Source organism: Ylistrum balloti, unplaced genomic scaffold, assembly GCF_031769215.1.
Source record: "Ylistrum balloti isolate Yb309-2 unplaced genomic scaffold, AGI_CSIRO_Ybal_v1 Utg369978, whole genome shotgun sequence".
NCBI lineage: Eukaryota > Metazoa > Mollusca > Bivalvia > Pectinida > Pectinidae > Ylistrum > Ylistrum balloti.
Window position 1 is genome coordinate 190,354 of NW_026782067.1, and position 17,941 is coordinate 208,294.

Sequence of the window (17,941 nt, forward strand, 5' to 3'; positions counted from 1 at the left end):
ATTTTTTAATCGTGTAACTATGTAATTAGCCAAAACTTAATTTGCCAGCCATGTTTTGATTCTTACTTTATAAAATGACCTTGTTTCGCGCTATACGCGTGAAAGAGGCGAAATAAATGAAATTAAAATTAGTGCTGCATAGCTCCTATTTTATTTTAATTCGTTGACGTTGTTGATAAAATAGCTTTGCAAACTTTAAAATAGTATAACTAACAAAAAGTACACAATTTTTAACACATATCTAAATGATTTTATCAATAATGAAATGAATATCTAACCATTTAGTTCCTTAGTCGGTGATTTTCAAAAGCAACCATACAACGGATAATCTAAAATAGAATTCAATAAGACTAATACAAAATATAATCAGAAGAAATATCTACAGATTCCTAAAAAAAGAACAAGGAGAATGAGACCAAGAATACTGAAGTCGCCATATTCTACTTCATCGACGACACCCACCATATATGCAACAACGGAACCAGAAGGCAAATTAACGAGCATCAAACATGCCCAGCATCTCACAAACAACTGTAATATCACTATAACGACCGTAAGACTTCCATATAATATTCATCAACCTGCATCTCTCGAAACCCTGTGTTACCAGCTTTTTCTGTCAGTTTGCGACATCAACTGCGACATGTAAACATAGGAATGCATGGATTATTGCTATCCATAAATGACACAATAATTAAATCATATCTTGTACTTGAATAATTTGACATGTATTGTTTATAAAAGTGCTCTTTTATTTTCATTAAGATAAAATAAGACAAGATTGAAATACGGAAAAGAACAAAGGTTCATAACTTTTTAAAATATTTTTGAATCAAAATACTGTTCATGATGATAAAATATCATGCTATGGTTTTCATCGCTACCACGTTTCAAAACAACAAAGAATTTGGATGAAAACAAAGGGAGTGGATATCTGACAAAGATATATATACTGAGAAAAAAGAGGGGAAATGAGCTAAATTCCTCCTAGAAATATCAAATTATAATCCGTGTAGGTATATACAATTTTAGGTAATGCTGAAAAAGCCTGCCAGGTTTCAGAGAAATTTTCAAAAACTGAGGAAGGAGATGTCTGAACTAAATTAAAAAGATTAAAAAAACAAAGGGCAACGGCTCCTTTAAAAATGTTGAATCGAGCGGCTGTGTAAGGAAACATGTCCATGTTTTGGTGATTACGTCTACCAAGTTTTAAGAGCGGAGACTTGCGGACAAGACTGACATCATGAAAACAGTAAAGGTAATGACTCTTCCAAATACTGTCGAATCCAATTGTCGTTCTGAAAAACTTCATGTCTTGGTGATTAAGCCTACCAAGTTTGAAAAACGGACGATTTTAATTTTGTGAAAAACATTCATGGGGTAGTTCTTCTAAATGCAGTTGAATCAAAATTCCGTTCATGAAAACACAATTTCACACATAGTTTTTAAGTCTACCAAGTTTTGAAATGATTGAAAACTGTGGGATGAAATCTACGGACAAGATTGAGGATATGAAACCAAAAGGGTCAGTAACCCTTTCAAATATAGTGCAATGAAATAAACATTCAGGAAAACACACGTCATGGCGATTAAGCCTGCCAAGTTTGAAAGAGATCCTTAAAAAATTGTGGGAGAAGATCTCCGCACAAATAAAAGTTAATTGCGGACGGATGGAAAGACAACGCCATATTATAACACAGACAGACAAAAATTTTGACGAGCGTATAACATTTTTATTTGGACATATTAATTACTGTTAATTTATTTATTCTCAGTGCTACTGCCAAGTGCCATCATTCCATTTACTGTAAACAGAAAATTTAAAGTTATCATTTAAAGGGAAGGCAGACCTCCCCTCATACGGAATAATTCAGTTTTGGTATTGAGGTATGTAGGACGAATTAATTACAGTTAATATATATGTTAGAACATTAGGTATAATACACGTATCTTTTGGTGGTTTAACAAATATGTACATTTATACTATCATAGTTTATTGTTTATGCTTGTGGCTATTGTATACTGTCCACCGTTTACTATTTCTTGTATAATATTACAAATCGATATAATGCATTTTGAATATTGGATTTCCACTTCAGAAAACATTAATTTACCTGGTCAGGAGTTCATGTGTTCAAAACCATGTCAGGTTTCATTGTTATGATGTATATGTCTGTTCAATACACGATATAATTTCTACCGCATCAAGTGACAAATGAACTTTCAGAATCACAACAAACTTTTCCACTAGAAGGCATGGAATTGTTAATGATAATGTTAAAAAATTAAATATAGTGATAGGTTGACAGTGTATAGTCATTCTAGACTGACAGGGTGTATCAATCTAGACTGACAGGGTGTAGTCAATCTAGGCTGACAGTGTGTAGTCAATCTGGGCTGACAGTGTGTAGTCAATCTAGGCTGACAGGGTGTAGTCAATCTAGGCTGACAGGGTGTAGTCAATCTAGGCTGACAGGGTGTAGTCAATCTAGGCTGACAGGGTGTAGTCAATCTAGACTGACAGTGTATAGTCAATCTAGGCTGATAGAGTGTAGTCAATCTAGGCTGACAGGGTGTAGTCAATCTAGGCTGACAGAGTGTAGTCAATCTAGTCTGACAGGGTGTAGTCAATCTAGACTGACAGGGTGTAGTCAATCTAGACTGACAGTGTATAGTCAATCTAGACTGACAGGGTGTAGTCAATCTAGGCTGACAGAGTGTAGTCAATCTAGGCTGACAGTGTGTAGTCAATCTAGGCTGACAGTGTGTAGTCAATCTAGGCTGACAGGGTGTAGTCAATCTAGGCTGACAGTGTGTAGTCAATCTAGACTGACAGGGTGTAGTCAATCTAGGCTGACAGGGTGTAGTCAATCTAGGCTGACAGGGTGTAGTCAATCTAGACTGACAGTGTATAGTCAATCTAGGCTGATAGAGTGTAGTCAATCTAGGCTGACAGGGTGTAGTCAATCTAGGCTGACAGAGTGTAGTCAATCTAGTCTGACAGGGTGTAGTCAATCTAGACTGACAGGGTATAGTCAATCTAGTCAATCTAGACTGACAGAGTGTAGTCAATCTAGGCTGACAGAGTGTAGTCAATCTAGGCTGACAGAGTGTAGTCAATCTAGGCTGACAGGGTGTATCAATCTAGGCTGACAGGGTGTAGTCAATCTAGGCTGATAGTGTGTAGTCAATCTAGGCTGACAGTGTGTAGTCAATCTAGGCTGACAGAGTGTAGTCAATCTAGGCTGACAGAGTGTAGTCAATCTAGGCTGACAGGGTGTAGTCAATCTAGGCTGACAGGGTGTAGTCAATCTAGGCTGACAGAGTGTAGTCAATCTAGGCTGACAGTGTGTAGTCAATCTAGATTGACAGGGTGTAGTCAATCTAGGCTGACAGTGTGTAGTAAATCTAGGCTGACAGAGTATAGTCGATCTAGGCTGACATGGTATATAGTATTATAACACTTTAAAAAGCAGATGGGGATTTCCGCTTTTTTGTTATAAGTTATATAAAGAAGAAACGACAATATTCTGTTGTTTTAGAACATCCAATTTGAAATTACCAATGGAAACAGATCGATTAACAGGTGTGCCTCGAGAGAATAGAACATGTCCCCTTTGCATGGTGTGTGTAGGTGACGAGTACCATTACCTTTACAGATGTCAGCATGCATTGGGGAAAGAATTACGTCATAAATACGCTCGTGAATATTATCACAAAACTCCTAGTATAATTAAGACGAGAGGTATGTTATCTGTTTGTAATGTTACACTTATTAAATCTGAGCAAATCTAGAAAAAAAAAATAGCGAGACATGCCAATGCCAATTGAAGAAATGTATGCATATACACGTGTGTATACAATGCATTATAGGTATGTACATACATATAAGTAGTTATGTGTGTGTGTGTGTGGGGGGGGGGGGGGGGGTGTTGATAGGTGTGTGGGGGGCGGGGTGTATGTATGTATGTATGTATGTATGTATGTATGTAACTATTAATGTGATTTGTGTGTAATAATCTATATTATGTATTTGTTGACTGACCTCTTGTAGCAAACGGTTTGTGTCAGGAGAGGGAATAAAATTGAAAATTAGAAAAAAATAGAGATCCACACTATATTGTTGTGCAGGTGCCTGCATCGTAATGTGAAAGGTCGTAAGTCATTATTGTTCAGTTTCAACTAAACCTTCTGATTTGTAATTCTGAATTTACACAACGTTAAGCAATTTACTGAAAATGTCTAAATAGCCTTTGACAGGACAATTTGGAGATTCTTTCATGAGGAATGTAAATTATTCACCCATTTCTGTATAAATTGACCTCAAAAGCATTGATAGATGACATGCTAAAGTCTAGTAGTCTTACACTATGGTATATAGCTCATTCTATAACATATGTTTAGCTCTACAGTATATGGTTATCTCTATAGTATATGGTTAGCTCTACAGTATATGGTTATCTCTATAGTATTTGGTTATCTCTATAGTATATGGTTATCTCTACAGTATATGGTTATCTCTATAGTATAAGGTTAACTCTATAGTATATGGTTATCTCTGCAGTATATGGTTATCTCTATAATATATGGTTATCTCTATAGTATATGGTTAGCTCTACAGTATATGGTTATCTCTATAGTATTTGGTTATCTCTATAGTATATGGTTAGCTCTACAGTATATAGTTATCTCTATAGTATTTGGTTAGCTCTACAGTATATGGTAAGCTCTACAGTATATGGTTATCTCTACAGTATATGGTAAGCTCTATAGTATATGGTTATCTCTACAGTATATGGTTATCTCTATAGTATATGGTTAGCTCTACAGTATATGTTTATCTCTATGGTTATCTCTATAGTATTTGGTTAGCTCTACAGTATATGGTAAGCTCTACAGTATATGGTTATCTCTACAGTATATGGTTATCTCTATAGTATTAGGTTATCTCTATAGTATATGGTTAGCTCTATAGTATATGGTGAGCTCTACAGTATATTGTTATCTCTATAGTATATGGTTATCTCTATAGTATATGGTTAGCTCTATAGTATATGGTTAGCTCTACAGTATATGGTTATCTCTATAGTATATGGTTATCTCTACAGTATATGGTTATCTCTATAGTATATGGTTAGCTCTACAGTATATGATTATCTCTATGGTATATGGTTAGCTCTATAGTATATGGTTAGCTCTACAGTATATGGTTAGCTCTACAGTATATGGTAAGCTCTACAGTATATGGTTATCTCTATAGTATATGGTTAGCTCTACAGTATATGGTTATCTCTATAGTATTTGGTTATCTCTATAGTATATGGTTATCTCTACAGTATATGGTTATCTCTATAGTATATGGTTAGCTCTACAGTATATGGTTATCTCTATAGTATATGGTAAGCTCTACATTTTGTTATTCACTCTACATCATTTGGTACACTTTACATCATTTGGTACTCTCTACATCATTTGATACACTCTACATCATTTGGTACACTCTACATCATTTGGTACTCTCTACATCATTTGGTACACTTTACATCATTTGGTACTCTCTACATCATTTGGTACTCTCTACATCATTTGGTACACTCTACATCATATGGTACTCTCTACATCATTTGGTACACTTTACATCATTTGGTACTCTCTACATCATTTGATACACTCTACATCATTTGGTACACTCTACATCATTTGGTACTCTCTACATCATTTGATACACTCTACATCATTTGGTACACTCTACATCATTTGGTACTCTCTACATCATTTGGTACACTTTACATCATATGGTACACTTTACATCATTTGGTACACTTTGCATCATTTGGTACTCTCTACATCATTTGGTACTCTCTACATCATTTGGTACTCTCTACATCATTTGGTACACTCTACATCATTTGGTACTCTCTACATCATTTGGTACTCTCTACATCATTTGGTACACTCTACATCATTTGGTACTCTCTACATCATTTGATACACTCTACATCATTTGGTACACTCTACATCATTTGGTACTCTCTACATCATTTGGTACACTCTACATCATTTGGTACTCTCTACATCATTTGGTACTCTCTACATCATTTGGTACTCTCTACATCATTTGGTACTCTCTACATCATTTAGTACACTTTACATCATATGGTACACTTTACATCATTTGGTACACTTTACATCATTTGGTACTCTCTGCATCATTTGGTACTCTCTACATCATTTGGTACTCTCTACATCATTTGGTACTCTCTACATCATTTGGTACACTCTACATCATTTGGTACTCTCTACATCATTTGGTACTCTCTACATCATTTAGTACACTTTACATCATATGGTACACTTTACATCATTTGGTACTCTCTGCATCATTTGGTACTCTCTACATCATTTGGTACTCTCTACATCATTTGGTACACTCTACATCATTTGGTACACTTTACATCATATGGTACTCTCTACATCATTTGGTACACTTTACATCATATGGTACTCTCTACATCATTTGGTACACTCTACATCATTTGGTACACTCTACACTTCGCACGCTTCCTTGAGCTTCCAAATTTAACTCGTAATCAATCATTTTAAAAACGTGATATAAGATATACGTATGTAACAGAGTTATCAAGGACAAAGTGAGTATGACCTAGTATTTTGAATACCTTCGCCAGCAACATACATACATGTAGAAGTGGGAAGGTTTGGTTTTGAAGAGGTATACTCAGGACTGACTGTGAAAATTGTGGAGCCAGAGAGCCCTAACTCTAAAAACAGGTTAGTTCGACAAAACCAAAAGGTAGTCAACACTTAGGTACATTTCTTTGTGGAAATTGTGACCGTTATATTTCATATCTAAGGTATCATCTAAAATAAATATCCTAGTAAATTCAAATTCTTATTAAACACATCTCAAAACGAGGTACAATGCTCTGATCAGACCCATACTAACCTATGACGATATCTTATGGGCATGCCTTACTAAAGTTCAATCCGAGTTTTAGGAGACCTATTTGAAGCAACTCACAGTGGGAACTAGACTTACAAGTAGAGTTAAAAATAAAACAGGTTGTCTTCCTCTGGAGGAAAGACACAAATAACACAAGATGGTCCACGGTCTGCTTCCTCACTAACCACGAAATATTCTTCACCGACCGAAAATCGTGACCATTGATTTCCGTCCACCAGCTTACCGTACGAATTATGATAAATCTTGTCTGTATCTGGAACTCCGTGTCAGACCTTGTATAGATCGACTTTTCAATCTATAAGCTTAAATCCCATCTACACAAACCCGCTCATAAAATTTCAATTTTCTTGTATATTGTTAGATTTGAGTCAGATAAATCACGATATATTGGGAATGGTGTGTAGTTCCCTTAAAGTTTATCCTTATCGGAACAATCGAATTAAGTTCTTATATGGAAAACGATAAAAACTAACAAACAGTACCTATTACATTGTAATGTTTTAACACAATTACAACTGATTTACTTTTGATTGGAAATGATGAGCCGACAGATACTAAAAATATTCTAAATTTGTTTGAAGTGTACCACAAAATTTCATCACCAAACCTAAAAAAAAATGGCTGAAATATTTTTCATACAGGGTAAACTGGTTATCAGTGTAATTATAATTTTGTTCGGTAACCCGAGATAGTGTTGTAATTATAATTTTGTTTGGTAAACCGAAATATTGTTGTAATTATAATTTTGTTTGGATAAATCTCCAATCAGAGCTGACAATCTTTCGCGATCGGCCTTGTCAGTTTACTATATTTTGTACATGACATTTTTGAAGATGATTTGTTTAATTTCATCGGAATATTTCAAACTTAGAATTAGAAGTATGGAAGACGTCATATCGGTCCTAATCGATCCCAGCAATTAACGCGACGTTCTATTGACACTGCCGGCCCCCTGATTCCATACAGTATTTAATATCTAAATGAAATACTATTCAGCAGATTCAGCGTCACGCGGTGCTCTGTTCAAGACTTGTATTAAACTGGAGAAGGTTGGGTAACACAGGATCGTCTGGATCATTTCCTTTAGTCTACAAAAAATGCAAACTCAGAAGTTTTTATTGACATCAGCAACATGACTATTGGTATGAGGCATCGACATGGTCCCACCACAACTTAACCCCGACAAGGCAATAATTCCATTACAGCATGTCACACCAACTAAATAATACCTTGACCTCAGAGGTACCGTCGCCGACCTGCACCCATTTGTCAGCATCTTACACCGACCTACGTCCTCTTCTCAGTATCTTACACCGACCTTCGTCCTCTTCTCAGTATCTTACACCGACCTACGTCCTCTTCTCAGCACCTTACACCGATCTACGTCCTCTTCTCAGCATCTTACACCAACCTACGTCCTCTTTTCAGTATTTTACACCGACCTACATCCTCTTCTCAGTATCTTACACCGACCTACGTCCTCTTCACAGTATCTTACACCGACCTACGTCCTCTTCTCAGTATCTTACACCGACCTACGTCCTCTTCTCAGTATCTTACACCGACCTACGTCCTCTTCACAGTATCTTACACCGACCTACGTCCTCTTCTCAGTATCTTACACCGACCTACGTCCTCTTCTCTTACACCGACCTACGTCCTCTTCTCTCTTACACCGACCTACGTCCTCTTCAGTATCTTACACCGACCTACGTCCTCTTCTCAGTATCTTACACCGACCTACGTCCTCTTCTCAGTATCTTACACCGACCTACGTCCTCTTCTCAGTATCTTACACCGACCTACGTCCTCTTCTCAGCATCTTACACCGACCTACGTCCTCTTCTCAGTATCTTACACCGACCTACGTCCTCTTCTCAGTATCTTACACCGACCTACGTCCTCTTCTCAGTATCTTACACCGACCTACGTCCTCTTCTCAGTATCTTACACCGATCTACGTCCTCTTCTCAGCATCTTACACCAACCTACGTCCTCTTCTCAGTATCCTACACCGACCTGCGTCCTCTTCTCAGCACCTTACACCGACCTACGTCCTCTTCTCAGTATCTTACACCGACCTACGTCCTCTTCTCAGCATCTTACACCGACCTACGTCCTCTTCTCAGTATCTTACACCGACCTACGTCCTCTTCTCAGTATCTTACAACGACCTACGTCCTCTTCTCAGTATCTTACACCGACCTACGTCCTCTTCTCAGTATCTTACACCGACCTACGTCCTCTTCTCAGTATCTTACACTGACCTTAATCCTCTTCTCAGCATCTTACACCGACCTACGTCCTCTTCTCAGTATCTTACACCGACCTACGTCCTCTTCTCAGTATCTTACACCGACCTACGTCCTCTTCTCAGTATCTTACACCGACCTACGTCCTCTTCTCAGCATCTTACACCGACCTACGTCCTCTTCTCAGTATCTTACACCGACCTACGTCCTCTTCTCAGTATCTTACACCGACCTACGTCCTCTTCTCAGCATCTTACACCGACCTACGTCCTCTTCTCAGTATCTTACACCGACCTACGTCCTCTTCTCAGTATCTTACACCGACCTACGTCCTCTTCTCAGTATCTTACACTGACCTACGTCCTCTTCTCAGTATCTTACACCGACCTACGTCCTCTTCTCAGTATCTTACACCGACCTACGTCCTCTTCTCAGTATCTTACACCGACCTACGTCCTCTTCTCAGTATCTTACACCGCATCTTACACCGATCTACGTCCTCTTCTCAGCATCTTACACCGACCTACGTCCTCTTCTCAGTATCTTACACCGACCTACGTCCTCTTCTCAGTATCTTACACCGACCTACGTCCTCTTCTCAGTATCTTACACCGACCTACGTCCTCTTCTCAGCACCTTACACCGACCTACGTCCTCTTCTCAGCATCTTACACCGACCTACGTCCTCTTCTCAGTATCTTACACCGATCTACGTCCTCTCTTACAGATCATCTTAGTATCTTACACCGACCTACGTCCTCTTCTCAGTATCTTACACCGACCTCTTCTCAGCATCTTACACGACCTACGTCCTCGTCCTCTTCTCAGCATCTTACACCGACCTACGTCCTCTTCTCAGTATCTTACAACGACCTACGTCCTCTTCTCAGTATCTTACACCGACCTACGTCCTCTTCTCAGTATCTTACACTGACCTTACACCGACCTACGTCCTCTTCTCAGCATCTTACACCGACCTACGTCCTCTTCTCAGTATCTTACACCGATCTACGTCCTCTTCTCAGTATCTTACACCGACCTACGTCCTCTTCTCAGTATCTTACACCGACCTACGTCCTCTTCTCAGTATCTTACACCGACCTACGTCCTCTTCTCAGTATCTTACACCGACCTACGTCCTCTTCTCAGTATCTTACAACGACCTACGTCCTCCTCTCAGCATCACCTACCTCCTCTTCTCAGCATCTTACACCGACCTACGTCCTCTTCTCAGTATCTTACACCGATCTACGTCCTCTTCTCAGCATCTTACACCGACCTACGTCCTCTTCTCAGTATCTTACACCGATCTACGTCCTCTTCTCAGTATCTTACACCGACCTGCGTCCTCTTCTCAGCACCTTACACCGACCTACGTCCTCTTCTCAGTATCTTACACCGACCTACGTCCTCTTCTCAGTATCTTACACTGACCTACGTCCTCTTCTCAGTATCTTACACCGACCTACGTCCTCTTCTCAGCATCTTACACCGACCTACGTCCTCTTCTCAGTATCTTACACAGACCTACGTCCTCTTCTCAGTTCACACACATCTCCGACCTCTATTTTCTAGCACATTACACATCGACCTGTTATACACAACGATCCCTCTTCTCTGTTTCACAAAGACTTCTTACACCGACCTACGTCCTCTTTCACACAGAATTTCTTTCACACACCTCTGTTTCACCTCCTCCCAAACACTGGCCTTCGCCCTCTCTCAAGCACCAACTTCCGAACACTCATTTCCGTCCCTCTGGTTAAAAAACTGGCCTTCGCCCCTCTCTTACAAACACTCTCCGTCCCTCTGTTTAAAAAAAACTGGCATTCGCCCCTCTCTGTTACAAACACTCATTTCCGTCCCTCTGTTTCAAAAAACTGGCATTCGCCCCTCTCTGTTACAAAAAAAAAACACTCTTTCCGTCCCTCTGCCCCATTCTCTCTGTTACAAACACTCATTTCCGTCCCTCCCTGGCCTTCGCCCCTCTCTTTACAAACACACATTTCCGTATCTGTTTAAAAAAAAAAACTGGCCTTCGCCCCTCTCAGTTACAAACACTCATTTCCGTCCCTCTGTTTAAAAAAAAAACTGGCATTCGCCCCTCTCTGTTGCAAACACTCATTTCCGTCCCCCTGTTTAAAAAAAAAACTGGCATTCGCCCCTCTCAGTTACAAACACTCATTTCCGTCCCTCTGTTTAAAAAAAAAACTGGCATTCGCCCCTCTCAGTTACAAACACTCATTTCCGTCCCCTTATTTTAAAAAAAAACTGGCTGCCCCTCTAGTTAAAACAATCTTTGTTATAAAAAACATTCGCCCCTCTCAGTTACAAACACTCATTTCCGTCCCTCTGGTTAAAAAACTGGCCTTCGCCCCTCTCAGTTACAAACACTCATTTCCGTCCCTCTGTTTCAAAAAAAAAGGCCTTCGCCCCTCTCTGGCATTCGCCCCTCTCTGTTAAAAAACAAACACTCATTTCCGTCATTTCTCCCTCTGTTTAAAAAAAAAAAATTCGCCCCTCTCAGTTACAAACACTCATTTCCGTCCCTCTGTTTAAAAAAAAAAAACTGGCATTCGCCCCTCTCAGTTACAAACACTCATTTCCGTCCCTCTGTTTAAAAAAAAAAAAACTGGCCTTCGCCCCTCTCAGTTACAAACACTCATTTCCGTCCCTCTGTTTAAAAAAAAACTGGCATTCGCCCCTCTCTGTTACAAACACTCATTTCCGTCCCTCTGTTTAAAAAAAAAAAAAACTGGCATTCGCCCCTCTCAGTTACAAACACTCATTTCCGTCCCTCTGTTTAAAAAAAAAAAAAACTGGCATTCGCCCCTCTCAGTTACAAACACTATTTCCGTCGCCCCCTCTGTTTAAAAAAAAACTGGCAAAAAACACTCATTTCCGTCCCTCTGTTTCAAAAGCTGGCCTTCGCCCCTCTCTGTTACAAACACTCATTTCCGTCCCTCTGTTTAAAAAAAAACTGGCATTCGCCCCTCTCTGTTACAAACACTCATTTCCGTCCCTCTGTTTCAAAAGCTGGCCTTCGCCCCTCTCTGTTACAAACACTCATTTCCGTCCCTCTGTTTAAAAAAAAAACTGGCATTCGCCCCTCTCAGTTACAAACACTCATTTCCGTCCCCCTGTTTAAAAAAAAAACTGGCATTCGCCCCTCTCAGTTACAAACACTCATTTCCGTCCCTCTGTTTAAAAAAAAACTGGCCTTCGCCCCTCTCAGTTACAAACACTCATTTCCGTCCCTCTGTTTTAAAAAAAAAACTGGCCTTCGCCCCTCTCAGTTACAAACACTCATTTCCGTCCCTCTGTTTACAAACAAAAAAAAAACTGGCCTTCGCCCCTCTCAGTTACAAACACTCATTTCCGTCCCTCTGTTTTAAAAAAAAAACTGGCCTTCGCCCCTCTCAGTTACAAACACTCATTTCCGTCCCTCTGTTTTAAAAAAAACTGGCCTTCGCCCCTCTCAGTTACAAACACTCATTTCCATCCCTCTGTTTTAAAAAAAACTGGCCTTCGCCCCTCTCAGTTACAAACACTCATTTCCATCCCTCTGTTTTAAAAAAAACTGGCCTTCGCCCCTCTCTGTTGCAAACATTTTCGTCCTTCCGTTTTAAACACTGACCTTCGTCCTTCTGTGTTTCAAAAACTGACCCCCGACCCTCTCTGTTCCACACTCACCTGTCCCTCTCCGTTTTAAACTCCTACCTTTGTCTCTTTCTGTTACAGAGCTCCGTCCCTCTCGGGAAAGATGAATTTATCATATTGAAAATTAGTGATAAAAAGTTTCATGAAAAACTGAAATTGTGCGTCGACAACTTTTAATTCGGGTTGTTATACGGAAGCCGGTTAGTGCCACTTTTTTCATGAGTTAATTTTAACTAAGTCGTAATTACGAGATAGCTATGTCGTAATTACGAGATGTTTAGTCGTAATTACGAGATGCTAAGTCGTAATTACGACTTTAAAAAAATTTAACTCATGAAAAAATTGGCACTAACCGGCTTCCGTATTGTTACGTATTAAGGTAATGTTAATAATTTTTTGTGTTTTAGTGTTTTTAAATGAGACATTTTAATGGACCTTAAGTGCTAGATTATCCTATCCTCGTTAGCGTTCATAATATCCATCCTCTATAATTTGTACGACTGTTCCCATGTGTCACGTTTTTATATTCATTAACTTTAAAGATTGTGTAACTCAAGTTATTGTCCATTTCTGTAGGGAACACGTAGCCGGTTATATTTTAAACATCCTAGAATATCCCGCCGTCTAATAAAAAATAATCCAAATTCCAACTACATGTATCACAAAATCTTATTCGTCTCTTTTACCTGGATGGAATACAGTTTTAAAAAACTTTGTTTTATATCCTAGTATTCCAGAATCTTGTGAAATGGGTAATGATGACTAGAACATGTAGACAGGGGAATCTTTTGGATATAAAATTTATATGATTATAAATGGAAAACAGAGTTCGGTTGACGTCCAAGCTTTGGTTCGTCGATCATAAGATAGAAATTAATCGGCTATGTTATAGTCATTTAGTCTCCTTCATCACTACCCATGTTTCAAGACCGGTTAACTCCCGGTAAAATATCTTACAAAATCATTCTTCACCAAAATTCTGTATGATTTGTAGGTCTCGGGAGATTCTTCTTATGAAGTGCTTTACAATATAATATCACATATGTACGGAAGCGTATTCCGGCCACGTTGTGTTTTATTTTAACTCGAAATTTCGAGATAGCATCTCGAAATTTCGAGTTAGTAAGTCGAAATTTTGAGATACTAACCCGAAATTTCGAGTTAGTAAGTCGAAATTTTGAGATACTAACCCGAAATTTTGAGATAATAAATCGAAATTTCGAGTAAGTAATCCGAAATTTTGAGATAGTAACCCGAAATTTCGAGTTAGTAAGTCGAAATTTTGAGATACTAACCCGAAATTTTGAGATAATAAGTCGAAATTTCGAGTTTGTAGTCCGAAATTCTTAGATACTAACCCGAAATTTCGAGTTAATACGTCGAAATTTTGAGATACTAACCCGAAATTTAGAGTTAGTAAGTCGAAATTTCGAGATAGCATCTCGAAATTTTGAGATAGTAAGTCGAAATTTCGAGTTAGTAAGTCGAAATTTTGAGATAGTAACCCGAAAAAATAAAACACAACGTGGCCGGAATACGCTTCCGTACATATGGGTGTATGTCACCTGTCGTATTAAGGGGTGTTCCCCTCTGGTCTGGTGTATATGACCTGTTCTAAGGTATCGTTAGAATATCGGTATCGGCCCCTCGATCACAGCGTTCTGTTTAGTATTGAGTGTTTAGTGACTATAAGTGACTTCCTGAGTAACTGGAAGGCATCTAGAGTGGGTATCGACACAGTAAATGCTTCAGGTCCACGACTTGAGGCGACTAGTTCAGACTTGGAGATGTCATGCATTAATGGATTTCATCAGAAGTAGTATGATTTCCGTGAAGGTGATAATAGAATATGACGGCAATCGACCAACCCTGATGTCTCCTCCAGATATATACACAGTATTGTTGAATTTGGCTTTTTTCGTCCTTACTGGACGTTATCAGTGATCCCACACATAGCACTTTAGTTCATATTTATAGGAACATTTTCACTGCACATTGCCAAGATAAAACCCAAAACATATACAGGTGACATGGCTGACGTAGCAATGTATTCATTGGTATCAAATCTTTTGTATATATGTCATCCTTGATACTTAAGGGGTTACGATCGCTTTCGCTCTCTGCACCACTGCAACATTTCCTGGCAAAATCGAAGGCACAAGCGAAGTTATTTGATTGGTTTAGAGTGGATTTCTGGAGGAAACAAAAACTGGCCAATCACAGGCTGATAGGCTCCTTTGAAGGTTACTTTTTATTTTCATAAGATCATTTATGGTATAAATAATAGATGTTTTCGCAAATAAACAGAGAAATAAATGGTGTTTTTCGTATATCTGAGGAGCTATTCATTGTCTGTATTATGTGGGATCCCTATGACAATAGTCAGGTATGGATGGCATCTGTGTTTGGCGAGGATGTATATAGAAAGTAAATGTGGTAACAAAGGCTGGTCGTGGGAAGTGTGCTGGTCACCTGTAATTTCTATCATTCTCATAGTCTTGAAATAATTATAGTTGGTATTGAATGGAAAACATTTTTCATTTAGATAGTAGAAGTAGTAATGATTTTAAGAAAAAGCCAGTAGCTTACTGTCAAAGATAATAGCAATATTGAGTGTACGATTGTAATTCAGAAATCATGTACATAAAGTTCTTGTTTATAGTGAAATAAAAAGTAGTTTTGTGAAATGATGTCCGGAATATCGCGAAAAAAAAAACGATGGTTAAGCATAAACAAGCTAATGTTCTTTTTTATGTATTGTTCACAGGTTACAGGCAATTCCGGATCGTCAGAGGTTGTCATGGAAACGTGTACAAAACATTCACGAGACAGATATTGTTACAAAGGTAAAGCGCGCCTCTAGATTGAAACATGGTATTGAGATCGAAGTCATGTCGGCAGCGTACTGAGAAATGGCAGACGCCTTCAGCAATGTCTGAACCTGTAGACATGGCCGATATATCCTGTAAAACGTACCAGACAGTAAACTATTACTAATGATCTGATTGTCAACATATGATACCGAATGGAGCACCGGTAATGGAAGGTTATGGTTATGGAAGTAAAAAGTTTACTAAGGAGTGTTAACAACATGGTAATGAGTGTGAAATATATAGTCCATGCATAAGTAACGAACATTATTGTAATGATATGGAACAGAGCTGTAATGATAGTGAACAGTGTTGTAATGATAGTGAACAGTGTTGTAATGATAGTGAACCGTGTTGTAATGATAGTGAATAGTGTTGTAATGATAGTGAACAGTGTTGTAATAATAGTGAACAGTGTTGTAATGATAGTGAACAGTGTTGTAATAGTGAACAGTGTTGTAATGATAGTGAACAGTATTTTAATTATAATGAACAGTGTTGTAATGATAGTGAACAGTAATGATAGTGACCAGTGTTGTAATGATAGTGAACAGAGCTGTAATGATAGTGAACAGTGTTGTAATGATAGTGAACAGTGTTGTAATGATAGTTGAACAGTGTTGTAATGATAGTGAACAGTGTTGTAATGATAGTGAACAGTAATGATAGTGAACAGTGTTGTAATGATAGTGAACAGTGTTGTAATGATAGTGAACAGTGTTGTAATGATAGTGAACAGTAATGATAGTGACCAGTGTTGTAATGATAGTGAACAGTGTTGTAATGATAGTGAACAGTGTTGTAATAGTGAACAGTGTTGTAATGATAGTGAACAGTATTTTAATTATAGTGAACAGTGTTTTAATGATAGTGAACAGTGTTGTAATGATAGTGAACAGTGTTGTAATGATAGTGAACAGTGTTGTAATGATAGTGAACAGTGTTGTAATGATAGTGAACAGTAATGATAGTGACCAGTGTTGTAATGATAGTGAACAGTGTTGTAATGATAGTGAACAGTGTTGTAATGATAGTGACTAGTGTTTTAATGATAGTGACCAGTGTTGTAATGATAGTGAACAGTCTTGTAATGATAGTGAACAGTGTTTTAATGATAGTGAACAGTAATGATAGTGAACAGTGTTGTAATGATAGTGAACAGTATTGATAGTGAACAGTGTTGTAATGATAGTGAACAGTGTTTTAATGATAGTGAACAGTTGTTTTAATGATAGTGAACAGTGTTGTAATGATAGTGAACAGTGTTGTAATGATAGTGAACAGTTGTTTTAATGATAGTGAACAGTGTTGTAATGATAGTGAACAGTGTTGTAATGATAGTGAACAGTGTTTTAATGATAGTGAACAGTGTTGTAATGATAGTGAACAGTAATGATAGTGACCAGTGTTGTAATGATAGTGAACAGTGTTGTAATGATAGTGAACAGTGTTGTAATAGTGAATAGTGTTGTAATGATAGTGAACAGTGTTGTAATGATAGTGAACAGTGTTGTAATGATAGTGAACAGTGTTGTAATGATAGTGAACAGTGTTTTAATGATAGTGAACAGTAATGATAGTGAACAGTGTTGTAATGATAGTGAACAGTATTGATAGTGAACAGTGTTGTAATGATAGTGAACAGTGTTGTAATGATAGTGAACAGTGTTGTAATGATAGTGAACAGTGTTTTAATGATAGTGACCAGTCTTGTAATGATAGTGAACAGTTGTTTTAATGATAGTGAACAGTGTTTTAATGATAGTGACCAGTGTTTTAATGATAGTGAACAGTTGTTTTAATGATAGTGAACAGTGTTTTAATGATAGTGAACAGTGTTTGTAATGATAGTGTTGTAAGTGTTTTAATGATAGTGACCAGTGTTGTAATGATAGTGAACAGTGTTGTAATGATAGTGAACAGTGTTGTAATAGTGAACAGTGTTGTAATGATAGTGAACAGTGTTTTAATGATAATGAACAGTGCTGTAATGATAGTGAACAGTGTTTTAATGATAGTGAACAGTAATGATAGTGAACAGTGTTGTAATGATAGTGAACAGTATTGATAGTGAACAGTGTTGTAATGATAGTGAACAGTGTTTTAATGATAGTGAACAGTGTTGTAATGATAGTGAACAGTGTTGTAATGATAGTGAACAGTGTTTTAATGATAGT